This window comes from Pseudophryne corroboree, chromosome 1 (assembly GCF_028390025.1).
Source record: "Pseudophryne corroboree isolate aPseCor3 chromosome 1, aPseCor3.hap2, whole genome shotgun sequence".
Taxonomy (NCBI): domain Eukaryota; kingdom Metazoa; phylum Chordata; class Amphibia; order Anura; family Myobatrachidae; genus Pseudophryne; species Pseudophryne corroboree.
Window position 1 is genome coordinate 47,786,172 of NC_086444.1, and position 18,897 is coordinate 47,805,068.

Below are 18,897 nucleotides of genomic sequence, written 5' to 3' on the forward strand. Positions count from 1 at the left end.
CTGCTACCCCCAGACAGACAGACACCACACAACTGATGGTATTTAATACCATCAACACACAGAAGTTGTGTGAAATGCAAAATTTGTGTTCCACACAGGAAAAGGCAGTCTGGAAGGCAAAGGGATATGGCCAGGAGTCCTCAGGACTCTGGACGGATGGACACGGTAAACCAGTGGCCCCCAGAGCATACCTTCCATGTTTAGCTGAGGCAGCTCACGGGCTGACTCATCTGGGCAAGGAAGGGATGTGCAAGTTGGTAAGAGCATATTGGTGTGCCCCAGGATTTTCATCTCATGCAAGTAAAAGAGCAATGTCATGCCTTACCTGTTTGAGAAAGAACATCGGAAAGGCAATACCTACAGAACCATCTCATATCCCACCTGCCGGCGGCCCTTTCCAGGTAATACAGATTGACTTTATACAATTACCCCCTTGTCGGAATTTGAAATATGTACTTGTTTGTATAGATGTTTTCTCAAATTGGGTTGAAGCATTTCCTGCGGCCACAAATACCGCTATGTTTACTGCTAAGAAAATTGTGCAGGAATTTGTATGTAGATATGGTATCCCTAGAATAATCGAAAGTGATAGGGGTACCCATTTTACAGGTGATGTCTTTCAAGGAATGTGTAAATTGATGGGAATTGATAGCAAGCTGCACACTCCGTACCGTCCACAGGCGAGTGCGAAGGTGGAAAGAGTGAACAGCACTATTAAAAATAAATTGAGTAAAGTTATGGCAGAGACGGGATTGACATGGCCAGAAGCTTTACCCATTGTATTGTACAGCATCAGAACCACTCCCAGGTCCCCTCTTAATCTGTCTCCCTTTGAAATCTTGTTTGGTCGACAACCGCATGTCATGATTAACCCTCAGGATGATTTGAAATGTAACAATGAAGTGACTGTAAAATACTTGATTAACATGAGTAAACAGTTAAGGAATCAAAATGATAATCTGAAGTTGGTGATTCCCGATTTACCTGATAGTAATTGTCATGACATTGAACCTGGGGATTATGTAATGATACGGAATTTTCTACGCTCAGGTTGCCTTATTGACAGATGGGAAGGACCATACCAGGTCTTATTGACTAGCACTACAGCTTTGAAGGTTGCTGAGAGAGAGACTTGGGTTCATTCGTCCCACTGTAAGAAGGTTGCTGATCCAGAGAGGTCCCGTGATAAGGAACAGACGGTAGAGGTTGTATCACTGGAGTGTCTGTTCCAGGAGGATTGAGGCGGCACCTGAGCATTGAAAATCACAAGACCAAAAGATGTTGTCGATCCCCTGTTCCCTTTTATTGTTTTTCTCCGACTTCCCATCCCCTCTCCCTCAAATTATTTTTTTTCCCCCTTCTCATTCTTCTCCGTTTCCTCCTACAAGATGGACTTGCCCCAAGAGACTGTGATCCGGATTTTCCTGTTGACCATGATGTTGACCAGAGCAGTCTGTTCCGGCGAGAGTACCATGGAGGTCGAGAGAGGTTCTGGAATGGGTTCTGATGATAAAGATGGAGGCGTAGTTTTCCAAGAACAACTTAACCAACAAGTAAAGGCGAGTATCAGAAAACGATCCGATAGCATTGACAATAGAAGGAATTGTGAAGGATTGTTAGCTGAAGAAAACTGTATCTGTAGGCTCTGTGACAATGTAGTTGAGGATGGGTGCATTAAGAAATGCCAATCCAGTTTTAATATCCATATGGACCGGCATCCATTGAGTGACTATCACTCCTTAGTGGGTAGTGTGTTAAATAAAACAGATTGTTGGGTATGCTCTCAAGTACCTCAAGGTCATAGCAAATCAGGGCTAGTACCATTTCCTTTAACGTTAGGGGAGGTACTTGAGTTAAGTGGTGGGAGACTGGTGGACAGGAGGTTTAATATCTCCAGCCCTCCTAGTTTGAAGCTCCACCAATACCATGTGGATAGGTCCCTATTATGTTTTAACATCTCCAATCCCCGAAAGCCGGGAAATTGGGAAGTGTCATGGAGTAACCAAACCATGACCTTTTCATATAGAGCAGATAGAATGCCTACAGATACAGAGCTTATACGCCACATAGCCAGTAGAGGAAAATCTTTCCGGTATAGGTATACCCTAGGAAATAGGATTACGAGAGTTGGAGAGGTATCACCAGGATACTGTGCACATATCGTACAACCTGATACGTGTACTAAGCAGATGGAAGAATTAGGGTTAGGAGATTTCACATGGAAGGTGTGTAATATGGTTATGTCCTACTCCGTCCCATATGTTCTCCCCGATGATGCATATTTCATATGCGGGAGAAAGGCGTATAAGTGGCTTGCCCCAAACTCTGAAGGATTGTGTTATATTGGAAAAGTACTGCCTGAAGTAATGACTGTATCACATGACAAAATGAAAGACATACACCGTGGTGCCCAAGCTCCTTATACTCACACCCATTACGAGCACATAGTTAAAAGGCAACTGACAGAGAGGACAGAGCATTCGGCCTCTGATATGATCCATGAATCCACCGGGATTCAGGTTCTACTTGCGTTAGACATCACTCGCACCGCTCGAGGAGTGATGAACTATAGATACATCTCTGCGCTTGCAAATTTGTTAGATAATATCACTGAAATGTATGATGACACGTTTAGGTATACTGGAAGGGAACTTCAAGCTTACAAAACAGAACTGGTACAGCATAGAATGGTTCTCAATTACCTCACAGCAGTGACAGGCGGATATTGTGTCACACTGGCAACGCAATACGGCGTGAAATGTTGCACATATATCACGAATAGCACCGAGGATCCGGCCGAGGTCATAGACCAAAAGATGGATGATATTCTCCAATTGAAGTGGGAATTTCGCAGGAGACACAATCTCACTCTTGCTGCTGTAGGTAATGAGCTGACTGGTTGGGTGTCATGGTTGAACCCGCGAAATTGGTTCTCTGGTTTAGGAGAATGGGCTCAAGGAGTCATAATGGATGTTGGGAAGTTTCTCCTATGTATCTTAGGTGTTGTCATATCAATTGGTTTGATATTTAGATGCGGTCAGGCTTTAATGAAGTGCAATCGTCGTACTAGGGTAATGAGTCTGAGGAGCGAGGCAACTGTAATTCCAATGGACTTGATTTATGACCCAACGGTAGAAACAATGATGTAATGAAAATGCGATTATACGGTCCGCTTCTTTCACCTGTTTTTCCGTTTTTCTCCAAGGTAAAAAGACCCACTTGGACGAGGAATTTGATGAGCCGATATACAGACAACAGATGGATTAAAGAAGAAGTTTTGACAACCTTATACACAGATTTTTGATGAACTATGCCATAGATCCCCAGTTTCCCTAGAAATTTTAAAATTACGCTAGCCCAACACTTTTGTAAATCTATGGACATTGACAGCTTTTGCTCGCACCTTATGGGCAAAAGCACAAAGAAGACTGCAACCAACAGACACCGAACAAGACTTCAACCGACAAATGTACATTAACCTGACATAGAATACCACTGCATTTACCATAAGTGTTCTTTATCTTCATTTCTACAACCCTCAGGTAATGACACACATAGTCGATAGGGAATACAGGCACAGATATCAGCAATCACATATCTCCCCCATTAATGTATCATCAACTAAAATGTGCTCCCCCATTTTGTTACAACCACAGCCGAAAAGAGCTCGGTAGAGTTTGACAGCCCATCCACAGACCCTCAATACGGGATAAGAAGGAATTCAAATGTATACTTCGCAATACCTCGAAGCTTGATGTACAACACGTACGGCACGATGATACATGACCCCCCAAACATGGACTCATACACGCATGCTTCTGCTATCTCACTAGGTCATACCCTCTTCACACCTTCTCCTCTCTCCTCCCTTACCCAACCATGGAAATGTATTAACCCCTGACATATATTTTTCTCTTTTTGAAATGTTTTAGAAGGTGGCAGTTATTATTGACTGCCAAAGGGTGGACTGTCAAAGTCAGAAAAATATCTCTATACACACTGCCATATTTGCACCTCATACAGGTCCGCGCTGCGCATGCGTACGCTCTCCCGTGCGTGCGCATACTCACAGTCGCGGGCACCCGCAGGCGCACGGTATGCATATTTACGGTAGAGTTTATGTGATCGTAGCGTGCGACTCAATCGTTACATATTTTCACTATATAATGTATTTTGTAGATCATGGTCCCTTTGATAGATTCTGAAAGTTTAGTTAATATAGCATGTTCCTGGACAGAGAGATCCCTCTTTGTATTGTACGAAGGGTCTAACAGGGGTCATACAGTGGTGTTTAGTATCCATCGGAAGAACATTTAATTAGCAATATTCCGGTGTTGGTTTGGAGCGGATTAATCGCTCGTGCGAATAGTTATGGACATAAGAAGTTTATGTCCATTTACTATTATTTGTTCTTACTTAGCCATGCGGCGGGAAACTCAGTATCCCACCCACCTGAACAGTTGGAAGTAGCCACAGCCCACCTGTATGAATCAACCTATGACCTTTTGTTATAATGCGAAGCCGAATTCCTGTGTCCAATGAACAATGAGATTGTAGGGACCATTGAATTGTATTGTGTGTGGGGCATAAATAGACAAGCCGACCATATCCAGTGCACTCTCTTCAACGGTTCTCATTGCTGATAATCGGGAGCTGGATATCGAGGCGCATGCGATCGTTTCCCCTTGTGCGTAAGTCTTCTCCGCAATCATATTGATCTTCTTGTTATTGTGAGCCATTTCTCTCTCTCTCTCTCTTCTCCTCTTTCTCTCTTATTTTCCCTTAAAACGTAATTGTATTGTATTGTATTTCCTGTGTAGTTATCTGGTTAGGTAGTCTATGTTATATTGTAGTGTATGACTTGTATTGTGTTCAATTCTTTTGCAAGTATATCATTCATAATATATATATAAGGCGTTAGACCCTAAGCACGGTATCTGTGTATTTCTTATAGTGTTAAGTATTCTCAGAGCGTCGGTGACGCTCGAACAGCTTTTGAGTTAATAAGGTTATACTGTGTTGCATTTACACTCTATCATTACACTAAGGTTTTACTGCATAACACACTGTTTATGGTTTAGATATAAAGGTTTAACATTGTGAGCGTCAGCGCCGCTGGTGATCTCCTCGTGGTCCCAAGCGTCCGCTACGCTATAGCAAATCATTACGTTAGTCGGCAGCCAATAGCGTGCCTGCCTGTGATCTCTTGGCCGTGAGCGAACGTGACGCTTGAGCGTCTCGACTACGGCTAAGCGATCGTTACGCAACGTGCGTACCCTTACGGTATTCCATACGTAAATAGCGTACAGTGTTCTTAGACCTCATAAAGGGTTTTATATACGATAAATATACAGCTTTATCAACAGGGTATGAGTGTGTTATGGTACAGTCCCTGTGCTCCATGCGTACAGGGTATTAGTGTGTGCTGTATCAGTCCCCGTGCTCCATGTGTACAGGGTATTAGTGTGTTATGGTACAGTCCCTGTGCTCCATGTGTACAGGGTATTAGTGTGTGCTTTGTCAGTTCCCGTGCTCCATGTGTACAGGGTATTAGTGTGTTATGGTACAGTCCCTGTGCTCCATGTGTACAGGGTGTTAGTGTGTGCTGTGTCAGTCCCTGTGCGGCACATGTACAGGGTAATAGTGTGTGCAGTGTCAGTCCCTGTGCTCCATGTGTACAGCGTATTAGTGTGTGCTATGTCAGTCCCTGTGCTCCATGTGTACAGGGTATTAGTATGAGCTGTGTCAGTCCCTGTGCTCCATGTGTACGGTGTACTAGTGTGTGCTGTCAGTCCCTGTGCCCCATGTGTACAGGGTATTAGTATGTGCTGTGACAGTCCCTGTGCTCCATGTGTACAGGGTATTAGTTTGTCCCTGTGCCCCATGTGTACAGTGTATTAGTGTGTGCTGTCAGTCACTGTGCCCCATGTGTACAGTGTATTAGTATGTGCTGTGTCAGTCCCTGTGCCCCATGTGTACAGTGTATTAGTGTGTGCTGTCAGTCCCTGTGCCCCATGTGTACAGTGTATTAGTATGTGCTGTGTCAGTCCCTGTGCTCCATGTGTACAGGGTATTAGTGTGTGCTGTAAGTCCCTGTGCCCCATGTGTACAGGGTATTAGTTTGTCCCTGTGCCCCATGTGTACAGGGTATTAGTGTGTGCTGTGTCAGTCCATGTGTACAGAGTATTAGTGTGTGCTGTGTCAGTCCATGTGTACAGAGTATTAGTGTGTGCTGTGTCAGTCCATGTGTACAGAGTATTAGTGTGTGCTGTGTCAGTCCATGTGTACAGAGTATTAGTGTGTGCTGTGTCAGTCCATGTGTACAGAGTATTAGTGTGTGCTGTGTCAGTCCATGTGTACAGAGTATTAGTGTGTGCTGTGTCAGTCCATGTGTACAGTGTATTAGTGTGTGCTGTGTCAGTCCATGTGTACAGGGTATTAGTGTGTGCTGTGTCAGTCCATGTGTACAGGGTATTAGTGTGTGCTGTGTCAGCCCATGTGTACAGTGTATTAGTGTGTGCTGTCAGTCCCTGTGCCCCATGTGTACAGGGTATTAGTATGTGCTGTGACAGTCCCTGTGCGCCATGTGTACAGGGTTTTAGTTTGTCCCTGTGCCCCATGTGTACAGTGCATTAGTGTGTGCTGTCAGTCCCTGTGCCCCATGTGTACAGGGTATTAGTATGTGCTGTGTCAGTCCCTGTGCTCCATGTGTACAGGGTATTAGTGTGCGCTGTGACAGTCCCTGTGCCCCATGTGTACAGGGTATTAGTTTGTCCCTGTGCCCCATGTGTACAGGGTATTAGTGTGTGCTGTGTCAGTCTATGTGTACAGGGTATTAGTTTGTCCCTGTGCCCCATGTGTACAGGGTATTAGTGTGTGCTGGGTCAGTCCATGTGTACAGAGTATTAGTGTGTGCTGTGTCAGTCCATGTGTACAGAGTATTAGTGTGTGCTGTGTCAGTCCATGTGTACAGTGTATTAGTGTGTGCTGTGTCAGTCCATGTGTACAGGGTATTAGTGTGTGCTGTGTCAGTCCATGTGTACAGAGTATTAGTGTGTGCTGTGTCAGTCCATGTGTACAGGGTATTAGTGTGTGCTGTGTCAGTCCATGTGTACAGAGAATTAGTGTGTGCTGTGTCAGTCCATGTGTACAGGGTATTAGTGTGCGCTGTGACAGTCCCTGTGCCCCATGTGTACAGGGTATTAGTTTGTCCCTGTGCCCCATGTGTACAGGGTATTAGTGTGTGCTGTGTCAGTCTATGTGTACAGGGTATTAGTTTGTCCCTGTGCCCCATGTGTATAGGGTATTAGTGTGTGCTGTGTCAGTCCATGTGTACAGAGTATTAGTGTGTGCTGTCAGTCCATGTGTACAGAGTATTAGTGTGTGCGGTGTCAGTCCATGTGTACAGTGTATTAGTGTGTGCTGTGTCAGTCCATGTGTACAGGGTATTAGTGTGTGCTGTGTCAGTCCATGTGTACAGAGTATTAGTGTGTGCTGTGTCAGTCCATGTGTACAGGGTATTAGTGTGTGCTGTGTCAGTCCATGTGTACAGGGTATTAGTGTGTGCTGTGTCAGTCCATGTGTACAGAGTATTAGTGTGTGCTGTGTCAGTCCATGTGTACAGGGTATTAGTGTGTGCTGTGTCAGTCCATGTGTACAGTGTATTAGTGTGTGCTGTGTCAGTCCATGTGTACAGGGTATTAGTGTGTGCTGTGTCAGTCCATGTGTACAGAGCATTAGTGTGTGCTGTGTCAGTCCATGTGTACAGGGTATTAGTGTGTGCTGTGTCAGTCCCTGTGCTCCATGTGTACAGGGTATTAGTGTGTTATGGTGCAGTCCCTGTGCTCCATGTTTACAGGGTATTAGTGTGTGCTGTGTCAGTCCCTGTGCCCCATGTGTACAGGGTATTAGTGTGTGCTGTGTCAGTCCCCGTGCTCCATGTGTACAGGGTATTAGTGTGTTATGGTGCAGTCCCTGTGCTCCATGTGTACAGGATATTAGTGTGTGCTGTGTCAGTCCACATGCTCCATGTGTACAGGGTATTAGTGTGTGCTGTATCAGTCCCCGTGCTCCATGTGTACAGGGTATTAGTGTGTTATGGTACAGTCCCCGTGCTCCATGTGTACAGGGTATTAGTGTGTTATGGTACAGTCCCTGTGCTCCATGTGTACAGGGTATTAGTGTGTGCTGTGTCAGTCCCCGTGCTCCATGTGTACAGGGTATTAGTGTGTTATGGTACAGTCCCTGTGCTATATGCGTACAGGGTATCAGTGTGTGCTGTATCAGTCCCCGTGCTCCATGTGTACAGGGTATTAGTGTGTTATGGTACAGTCCCTGTGCTCCATGTGTACAGGGTATTAGTGTGTGCTGTGTCAGTCCCCGTGCTCCATGTGTACAGGGTATTAGTGTGTTATGGTACAGTCCCTGTGCTCCATGTGTACAGGGTGTTAGTGTGTGCTGTGTCAGTCCCTGTGCTCCATGTGTGCAGGGTGTTAGTGTGCACTGTGTCAGTCCCTGTGCGGCACATGTACAGGGTATTAGTGTGTGCAGTGTCAGTCCCTGTGCCCCATGTGTACAGGGTATTAGTGTGTGCTATGTCAGTCCCTGTGCTCAATGTGTACAGGGTATTAGTATGTGCAGTGACAGTCCCTGTGCTCCATGTGTACAGGGTATTAGTTTGTCCCTGTGCCCCATGTGTACAGTGTATTAGTGTGTGCTGTCAGTCCCTGTGCCCCATGTGTACAGTGTATTAGTATGTGCTGTGTCAGTCCCTGTGCTCCATGTGTACAGGGTATTAGTGTGTGCTGTATCAGTCCCCGTGCTCCATGTGTACAGGGTATTAGTGTGCGCTGTGACAGTCCCTGTGCCCCATGTGTACAGGGTATTAGTTTGTCCCTGTGCTCCATGTGTACATGGTATTAGTGTGTTATGGTACAGTCCCTGTGCTCCATGTGTACAGGGTATTAGTGTGTGCTGTATCAGTCCCTGTGCTCCATGTGTACAGGGTATTAGTGTGTTATGGTACAGTCCCCGTGCTCCATGTGTACAGGGTATTAGTGTGTTATGGTACAGTCCCTGTGCTCCATGTGTACAGGGTATGAGTGTGTTATGGTACAGTCCCTGTGCTCCATGCGTACAGGGTATTAGTGTGTGCTGTATCAGTCCCCGTGCTCCATGTGTACAGTGTATTAGTGTGTTATGGTAAAGTCCCTGTGCTCCATGTGTACAGGGTATTAGTGTGTGCTTTGTCAGTCCCCGTGCTCCATGTGTACAGGGTATTAGTGTGTTATGGTACAGTCCCTGTGCTCCATGTGTACAGGGTGTTAGTGTGTGCTGTGTCAGTCCCTGTGCTCCATGTGTACAGGGTGTTAGTGTGTGCTGTGTCAGTCCCTGTGCGGCACATGTACAGGGTAATAGTGTGTGCAGTGTCAGTCCCTGTGCTCCATGTGTACAGGGTATTAGTGTGTGCTATGTCAGTCCCTGTGCTCCATGTGTACAGGGTATTAGTATGTGCTGTGTCAGTCCCTGTGCTCCGTGTGTACAGGGTATTAGTTTGTCCCTGTGCCCCATGTGTACGGTGTATTAGTGTGTGCTGTCAGTCCCTGTGCCCCATGTGTACAAGGTATTAGTATGTGCTGTGACAGTCCCTGTGCTCCATGTGTACAGGGTATTAGTTTGTCCCTGTGCCCCATGTGTACAGTGTATTAGTGTGTGCTGTCAGTCCCTGTGCCCCATGTGTACAGTGTATTAGTATGTGCTGTGTCAGTCCCTGTGCCCCATGTGTACAGTGTATTAGTGTGTGCTGTCAGTCCCTGTGCCCCATGTGTACAGTGTATTAGTATGTGCCGTGTCAGTCCCTGTGCTCCATGTGTACAGGGTATTAGTGTGTGCTGTGACAGTCCCTGTGCCCCATGTGTACAGGGTATTAGTTTGTGCTGTGTCAGTCCCTGTGCGGCACATGTACAGGGTAATAGTGTGTGCAGTGTCAGTCCCTGTGCTCCATGTGTACAGGGTATTAGTGTGTGCTATGTCAGTCCCTGTGCTCCATGTGTACAAGGTATTAGTATGTGCTGTGTCAGTCCCTGTGCTCCGTGTGTACAGGGTATTAGTTTGTCCCTGTGCCCCATGTGTACGGTGTATTAGTGTGTGCTGTCAGTCCCTGTGCCCCATGTGTACAAGGTATTAGTATGTGCTGTGACAGTCCCTGTGCTCCATGTGTACAGGGTATTAGTTTGTCCCTGTGCCCCATGTGTACAGTGTATTAGTGTGTGCTGTCAGTCCCTGTGCCCCATGTGTACAGTGTATTAGTATGTGCTGTGTCAGTCCCTGTGCCCCATGTGTACAGTGTATTAGAGTGTGCTGTCAGTCCCTGTGCCCCATGTGTACAGTGTATTAGTATGTGCTGTGTCAGTCCCTGTGCTCCATGTGTACAGGGTATTAGTGTGTGCTGTGACAGTCCCTGTGCCCCATGTGTACAGGGTATTAGTTTGTCCCTGTGCCCCATGTGTACAGGGTATTAGTGTGTGCTGTGTCAGTCCCTGTGCCCCATGTGTACAGGGTATTAGTGTGTGCTGTGTCAGTCTATGTGTACAGGGTATTAGTTTGTCCCTGTGCCCCATGTGTACAGGGTATTAGTGTGTGCTGTGTCAGTCCATGTGTACAGAGTATTAGTGTGTGCTGTGTCAGTCCATGTGTACAGAGTATTAGTGTGTGCTGTGTCAGTCCATGTGTACAGTGTATTAGTGTGTGCTGTGTCAGTCCATGTGTACAGAGTATTAGTGTGTGCTGTGTCAGTCCATGTGTACAGAGTATTAGTGTGTGCTGTGTCAGTCCATGTGTACAGAGTATTAGTGTGTGCTGTGTCAGTCCATGTGTACAGTGTATTAGTGTGTGCTGTGTCAGTCCATGTGTACAGGGTATTAGTGTGTGCTGTGTCAGTCCATGTGTACAGGGTATTAGTGTGTGCTGTGTCAGTCCCTGTGCTCCATGTGTACAGGGTATTAGTGTGTTATGGTGCAGTCCCTGTGCTCCATGTGTACAGGGTATTAGTGTGCGCTGTGTCAGTCCCTGTGCCCCATGTGTACAGGGTATTAGTGTGTGCTGTGTCAGTCCATGTGTACAGTGTATTAGTGTGTGCTGTGCCAGTCCATGTGTACAGGGTATTAGTGTGTGCTGTGTCAGTCCATGTGTACAGGGTATTAGTGTGTGCTGTGTCAGTCCATGTGTACAGTGTATTAGTGTGTGCTGAGTCAGTCCATGTGTACAGGGTATTAGTGTGTGCTGTGCCAGTCCATGTGTACAGGGTATTAGTGTGTGCTGTGTCAGTCCATGTGTACAGTGTATTAGTGTGTGCTGTGTCAGTCCCTGTGTACAGTGTATTAGTGTGTGCTGTGTCAGTCCATGTGTACAGTGTATTAGTGTGTGCTGTGCCAGTCCCTGTGTACAGTGTATTAGTGTGTGCTGTGTCAGTCCATGTGTACAGAGTATTAGTGTGTGCTGTGTCAGTCCATGTGTACAGAGTATTAGTGTGTGCTGTGTCAGTCCATGTGTACAGTGTATTAGTGTGTGCTGTGTCAGTCCATGTGTACAGGGTATTAGTGTGTGCTGTGTCAGTCCATGTGTACAGTGTATTAGTGTGTGCTGTGTCAGTCCATGTGTACAGTGTATTAGTGTGTGCTGAGTCAGTCCATGTGTACAGAGTATTAGTGTGTGCTGTGTCAGTCCATGTGTACAGAGTATTAGTGTGTGCTGTGTCAGTCCATGTGTACAGGGTATTAGTGTGTGCTGTGTCAGTCCCTGTGCTCCATGTGTACAGGGTATTAGTGTGTTATGGTGCAGTCCCTGTGCTCCATGTGTACAGGGTATTAGTGTGCGCTGTGTCAGTCCCTGTGCCCCATGTGTACAGGGTATTAGTGTGTGCTGTGTCAGTCCATGTGTACAGTGTATTAGTGTGTGCTGTGCCAGTCCATGTGTACAGGGTATTAGTGTGTGCTGTGCCAGTCCATGTGTAAAGGGTATTAGTGTGTGCTGTGTCAGTCCATGTGTACAGTGTATTAGTGTGTGCTGAGTCAGTCCATGTGTATAGGGTATTAGTGTGTGCTGTGCCAGTCCATGTGTACAGGGTGTTAGTGTGTACAGTGTATTAGTGTGTGCTGTGCCAGTCCCTGTGTACAGTGTATTAGTGTGTGCTGTGCCAGTCCCTGTGTACAGTGTATTAGTGTGTGCTGTGTCAGTCCATGTGTACAGAGTATTAGTGTGTGCTGTGTCAGTCCATGTGTACAGTGTATTAGTGTGTGCTGTGTCAGTCCATGTGTACAGGGTATTAGTGTGTGCTGTGTCAGTCCATGTGTACAGTGTATTAGTGTGTGCTGTGTCAGTCCATGTGTACAGTGTATTAGTGTGTGCTGAGTCAGTCCATGTGTACAGAGTATTAGTGTGTGCTGTGTCAGTCCATGTGTACAGGGTATTAGTGTGTGCTGTGTCAGTCCATGTGTACAGAGTATTAGTGTGTGCTGTGTCAGTCCATGTGTACAGGGTATTAGTGTGTGCTGTGTCAGTCCATGTGTACAGAGTATTAGTGTGTGCTGTGTCAGTCCATGTGTACAGAGTATTAGTGTGTGCTGTGTCAGTCCATGTGTACAGTGTATTAGTGTGTGCTGTGTCAGTCCATGTGTACAGTGTATTAGTGTGTGCTGTGTCAGTCCATGTGTACAGTGTATTAGTGTGTGCTGAGTCAGTCCCTGTGTACAGGGTATTAGTGTGTGCTGTGTCAGTCCATGTGTACAGAGTATTAGTGTGTGCTGTGTCAGTCCATGTGTACAGAGTATTAGTGTGTGATGTGTCAGTCCATGTGTACAGAGTATTAGTGTGTGCTGTGTCAGTCCATGTGTACAGTGTGTTAGTGTGTGCTGTGTCAGTCCATGTGTACAGAGTATTAGTGTGTGCTGTGTCAGTCCATGTGTACAGTGTGTTAGTGTGTGCTGTGTCAGTCCATGTGTACAGTGTGTTAGTGTGTGCTGTGTCAGTCCATGTGTACAGAGTATTAGTGTGTGCTGTGTCAGTCCATGTGTACAGAGTATTAGTGTGTGCTGTGTCAGTCCATGTGTACAGTGTATTAGTGTGTGCTGTGCCAGTCCCTGTGTACAGTGTATTAGTGTGTGCTGTGTCAGTCCATGTGTACAGAGTATTAGTGTGTGCTGTGCCAGTCCCTGTGTACAGAGTATTAGTGTGTGCTGTGTCAGTCCATGTGTACAGAGTATTAGTGTGTGCTGTGTCAGTCCATGTGTACAGAGTATTAGTGTGTGCTGTGTCAGTCCATGTGTACAGTGTATTAGTGTGTGCTGTGTCAGTCCATGTGTACAGTGTATTAGTGTGTGCTGAGTCAGTCCCTGTGTACAGGGTATTAGTGTGTGCTGTGTCAGTCCATGTGTACAGAGTATTAGTGTGTGCTGTGTCAGTCCATGTGTACAGTGTGTTAGTGTGTGCTGTGTCAGTCCATGTGTACAGAGTATTAGTGTGTGCTGTGTCAGTCCATGTGTACAGAGTATTAGTGTGTGCTGTGTCAGTCCATGTGTACAGTGTATTAGTGTGTGCTGTGCCAGTCCCTGTGTACAGTGTATTAGTGTGTGCTGTGTCAGTCCATGTGTACAGTGTATTAGTGTGTGCTGTGTCAGTCCATGTGTACAGAGTATTAGTGTGTGCTGTGTCAGTCCATGTGTACAGTGTATTAGTGTGTGCTGTGTCAGTCCCTGTGTACAGTGTATTAGTGTGTGCTGTGACAGTCCATGTGTACAGTGTGTTAGTGTGTGCTGTGCCAGTCCCTGTGTACAGTGTATTAGTGTGTGCTGTGTCAGTCCATGTGTACAGAGTATTAGTGTGTGCTGTGTCAGCCCATGTGTACAGAGTATTAGTGTGTGCTGTGTCAGTCCATGTGTACAGAGTATTAGTGTGTGCTGTGTCAGTCCATGTGTACAGTGTATTAGTGTGTGCTGTGTCAGTCCATGTGTACAGAGTATTAGTGTGTGCTGTGTCAGTCCATGTGTACAGTGTATTAGTGTGTGCTGTGTCAGTCCATGTGTACAGTGTATTAGTGTGTGCTGTGTCAGTCCATGTGTACAGTGTGTTAGTGTGTGCTGTGTCAGTCCATGTGTACAGAGTATTAGTGTGTGCTGTGTCAGTCCATGTGTACAGAGTATTAGTGTGTGCTGTGTCAGTCCATGTGTACAGAGTATTAGTGTGTGCTGTGTCAGTCCATGTGTACAGGGTGTTAGTGTGTGCTGTGTCAGTCCCTGTGTACAGGGTGTTAGTGTGTGCTGTGGCAGTCCCTGTGCCCCATGTGTACAGGGTGTTAGTGTGTGCTGTGGCAGTCCCTGTGCCCCATGTGTACAGGGTGTTAGTGTGTGCTGTGGCAGTCCCTGTGCCCCATGTGTACAGGGTGTTAGTGTATGCTGTGCCAGTCCCTGTGCCCCATGTGTACAGGGTGTTAGTGTGTGCTGTGCCAGTCCCTGTGTACAGGGTGTTAGTGTGTGCTGTGTCAGTCCCTGTGTACAGGGTGTTAGTGTGTGCTGTGCCAGTCCCTGTGTACAGGGTGTTAGTGTGTGCTGTGTCAGTCCCTGTGTACAGGGTGTTAGTGTGTGCTGTGTCAGTCCCTGTGTACAGGGTGTTAGTGTGTGCTGTGCCAGTCCCTGTGTACAGGGTGTTAGTGTGTGCTGTGTCAGTCCATGTGTACAGAGTATTAGTGTGTGCTGTGTCAGTCCCTGTGGTCTATGTGTTGCTGTATACAGTGCAGGCATATGCTGGATGCAGAGTACCAGACGAGTGGCCGCCTCCTCTCCAGCACAGGGGGCGGCGGTGAGGAGGGCTGTAGACCAGCCCAGTGTGAGCTCCTGCAGCCAGGGTCGGGCGGGCTATCCGCTGCTGCTGCTTCCTCCTGTCCCTGCACTGATTCATACTGCAGCTTCCCCGGGAACCGTGCGGTCCCTGCACCTGGATCCCCCGCACACTGCAGGTAAGCCGGCTGTAACCCCGGGGGGAGCCCCTGCACTGAGGCAGGGTTATAAATGGGGGGCTCTCAGTATCCTTGCAGCTGCTGGAAGTTGCTGAGTCTCCCCAGTCCTGTGTGCGAGGGTTTGGGCAGCGCTGTTACTTCTATTACTGCATCCAGCCAGGAAGACTGGAAAATGTGTGTCGCATGTTGTAAAGATGGAAATACCATGGTAATTCCCCCCAACACACTTACACACACACACACACACACACACACACACACACACACACACACACACACACACACACCGCACTTTCTGTCCTGCCAAGAGGTTCTGCAGCAGCTGCCCAGCCAGTTCTCACTGTAGCTGCAACCTTATACTGCACAGCAATTTAGATTACAGGGAAATCTTCATCCTTTATCCGGGTATGGGTCATTAGGTCGACCACACTTAGGTCGACAGTCATTATATCGACCACTGCTGGTCAACATGCATTAGGTCGACATGAGTTTTTTTAACTTTTTTTTTGGGTGTCGTTTTCTTCGGAAAGTGACGGGGAACCCCAGTTAGTGCACCGCGTCCCCTCACATGAGCAAGGTGCCTCGCTGAGCTACCTCTGCGCTCGGCACAGTCCACGTGGATCGTAAAGCATGAAAAAGTTCAGAAAATGGGAAAAAAAGGTAAAAAACTAACGTCGACCTAGTGATCATGTTGACCTAATGCATGTCGACCAATAATGTTCAACCTAATGACCGTTGACGTAAGTGTGATCAACCTAATGTGTGATCAACCTAATGACTTTATTCTGATCTATCCATCCAATATATATTCACATCATAATAACTTTAGAATTACGTTTTGATTATGTGGGGGGAGGGGAACTGTGCTTTATATTACTGTATGTTTGTTTATATACTGACAAGTGATGTATTTATAGCATATGTTAGTGGAGAGTGATTGATGACAGGTAGAGTAGCTAGGTGAGATGGACTTCCTCATATATGGCATCATGCAGTGAGCAAACAATGCATCATTTCCTGATTTTTTTTCAGAGAAGTTACAATACGACCGTTCAGCAGCATTTGTTTCCACTTCATGTGTTAATCCCACGTTTCCTTTCCCTGCGTCCATATTCCGTGGAACTGAGGCGCTTTCTGCCATGTACCAAAATGCAGACTCCCCTGAATAGGGCACGTTATGACGATAAGCTGATAGTTTCAGGGGCAGATGATCCACCCAGGTAAACAGAGGCTGTATAATGTTCCTGCATGGAGTCTGCCGGCGGCGATCAATGGAAGAGCTTTGGCGCAGAGGAAGTGTTTGTTTTGAAGAGCCCTAGCTGATGCCAATGTATACTAGTCCTTATCCAGCAATTATACAGTTCGGTGCTGGCAGAATGCTGAAGCAGGTAGTTGGCACTATGTCATATATCCCTAGTAGTAAAACTTACTAGAGGTTTCCTGCTGTACATTCACTTTTTTTATTACTTTGTGCTTATTACACTCCCCCCCCCCCCCCCCCCCCCCCCCCCCCGAGCCGCGAGGTCTGGCGGGATAAAGACTAGATGGTCAGGAAAAGGCGCATTTTATTAGATTTTTGTATTGCAAATTACTTACCCACCGCCCTCAGTTAGCCTTTGAACTGGAGCCATGGTCTCTAGACCATGGGTCTTCAACCTGCGGCCCTCCAGCTGCTGTGGAACTACACATTCCAGCATGCACTGCCACAGTTGTCTATTAAGGCATGCTAAAACTGAGGCAGAGCATGCTGGGATGTATAGTTCCGCAGCAGCTGGGCGGCCTCAGGTTGAAGACCCATGGTCTAGACCAGGGGTGGGGAACCTTTGGCCCTCCAGCTGTTGTTGAACTACACATACCAGCATTCCCTGCTACAGTTTTGCTATTCGGCCATGCTAAAACTGTTGCTGGGCGTGCTGGGATGTGTAGTTCAACAACAGCTGAAGGGCCAAAGGTTCCCCATCCCTGGTCTAGACCATGAAGACAGCCATTTTGCAACCTGGACCAGTGACCCCTGGAATCCGGTGACATTGCTGAGGCATAAGGCACTTGAAGAATTTAAGGAATGGGATCATAGGGATTAAAAGATTAAATGGTCAGATGCAACTGGTTTAGTAGCCTGCGTTGTAATATTATTACAGGTATCGGCTATTATAGAGTTCTGTTTGTATGTGCATTCATCCCGAGGCAAATTTAGCACATAAGCAGTTTGGAATAGCATGAGAATAGGGATCATTGATCCCTGTGCGGAAGTATGAACCATTTTATCCTGATATTTTGTTGCCCATCATTTGTTTGGTTAAAAAAAATACATGTTCTGTATGCACCCGCTCCCTATAGATATCGGTCCTTGTAAACGGCGTTGTCGCTGGGCTTAGGAGAAATATTCCCCTGGTGTGTACACAGTGGCTGGCAGCAAGGGTATGTAACTCAAAACTGCTGACCTGAGCGACTTTGGGGTCTATTCATGGGGATCCGGTCTGAAGATCGACAATGTCTAGGTTGACAATGTTTAGGTCGACCACTATAGGTCGACAGTCACTGGGTCGACATATTTTCAAGGTCGACAGGGTTTCTAGGTCGACAGGTCAAAAGGTCGACATGGGTTTTTAATTTTAATTTTTGTATTTTTTTGAACTTTTTCATACTTAACGATCCACATGGACTACGATTAGAACGGTAACCTGTGCCGAGCGCAGCGGAGCGAGGCACCTTGCCCGAAGCATGGCGAGGGAAGCGAGCCATGCGAGGGGACACGGTGCACTAATTGGGGTTCACGGTCACTGTACGGAGAAAATGACACAAAAATATATATGAAAAACTCATGTAGACCTGTCGACCTAGAAACCCTGTTGACGTTAAAACCCTGTCGACCTAGTGACTGTCGACCTAAACATTGTCGACCTAGATACTGTCGATCTAATGATCCACACCCTATTCATGAAGCAGTGAAACGTGTGGAGAAGTGAGCCAGTGGAGAAGTTGCCCATGGCAACCAATCAGCATTGACGTAACACTTATAATTTGCATACTATACAATTGTTCGGAGCAGCTAATTGGGTGCCATGGGCAACTTCTCCACATGGTCACTTCTCCACTGTTATCACTGCTTCATGAATAGACCCCTTTGTGACGGCACAATGTTCTGCTCCTGTTTCACCTTCGTTCTCTCTTTGCTAACAAACTAGCAAACTAATAATATATATATTTTTTTCTGCTTCCCCCATTAATAACGAAATCTCTTCTTCACGTTCACCCTTTCCACCAGTATTGCTGGGACTCATTGGGAAGCCCTCCTGGAGGAATACAGGTTGTCCTGTAACGGCCTGCCTGATGTGCAGCTGCTCAGTCCACACTCACATGTTTGACAGGCTCAGTTGTGCGTCCCTGTGTCAGTCAGCTGTTCAGAACAGGGTGGGTGGCAGCAGGGTCAGGCCACCCCTAGGCACAATTTTATTGCCCCCCACCCCACCTCGAGGGCTTCTGGCGAGGCTCCACCCTGCGGGTGTGGGTTTCCTCTTTCAGGCTTCCAGATTGCAAATGCAAATGCTCCCAGGACTCCCCCTGATACATACCTAATGTTCTGGACTTCTGGATTACACATGCGCCTGCTCCTGAGACTCCCCCTTATTCACTGTATGGGATGTAGTCTTTGGTGGTCATTCCGAGTTGCTCGCTCGCTAGCAGTTTTTAGCAGCCGTGCAAAAGCTATGCCGCCTCCCACTGGGAGTGTATTTTAGCTTAGCAGAAGTGCGAACGAAAGGATCGCAGAGCGGCTACAAAGTTTTTATTTGCAGCTCAAAATCTACTCAGCGCTTGCGATCACTTCAGACTGTTCAGTTCCTGTTTTGACGTCACAAACACGCCCTGCGTTCGCCCCAGCCACGCCTGCG

The 18,897-nt window shown here is 46.8% G+C and overlaps 1 protein-coding gene across 3 annotated transcripts in view; it reads left to right on the top strand.

Annotated features, from left to right (window-relative positions):
• Nucleotides 1–14,825: 14,825 nt before the first annotated feature.
• Nucleotides 14,826–18,897, top strand: part of PDZD2 (PDZ domain containing 2) — a 559,801-nt gene continuing 555,729 nt past the window's right edge. For 2 of the 3 annotated variants that reach the window (XM_063959260.1, XM_063959270.1), the window contains exon 1: nucleotides 14,827–15,007. The gene's annotated coding sequence lies outside the window, so the exon portion shown is untranslated. Of the gene's footprint in view, nucleotides 15,008–18,897 lie in introns of all 3 variants that reach the window. The other variant, XM_063959280.1, reaches the window with a different exon arrangement.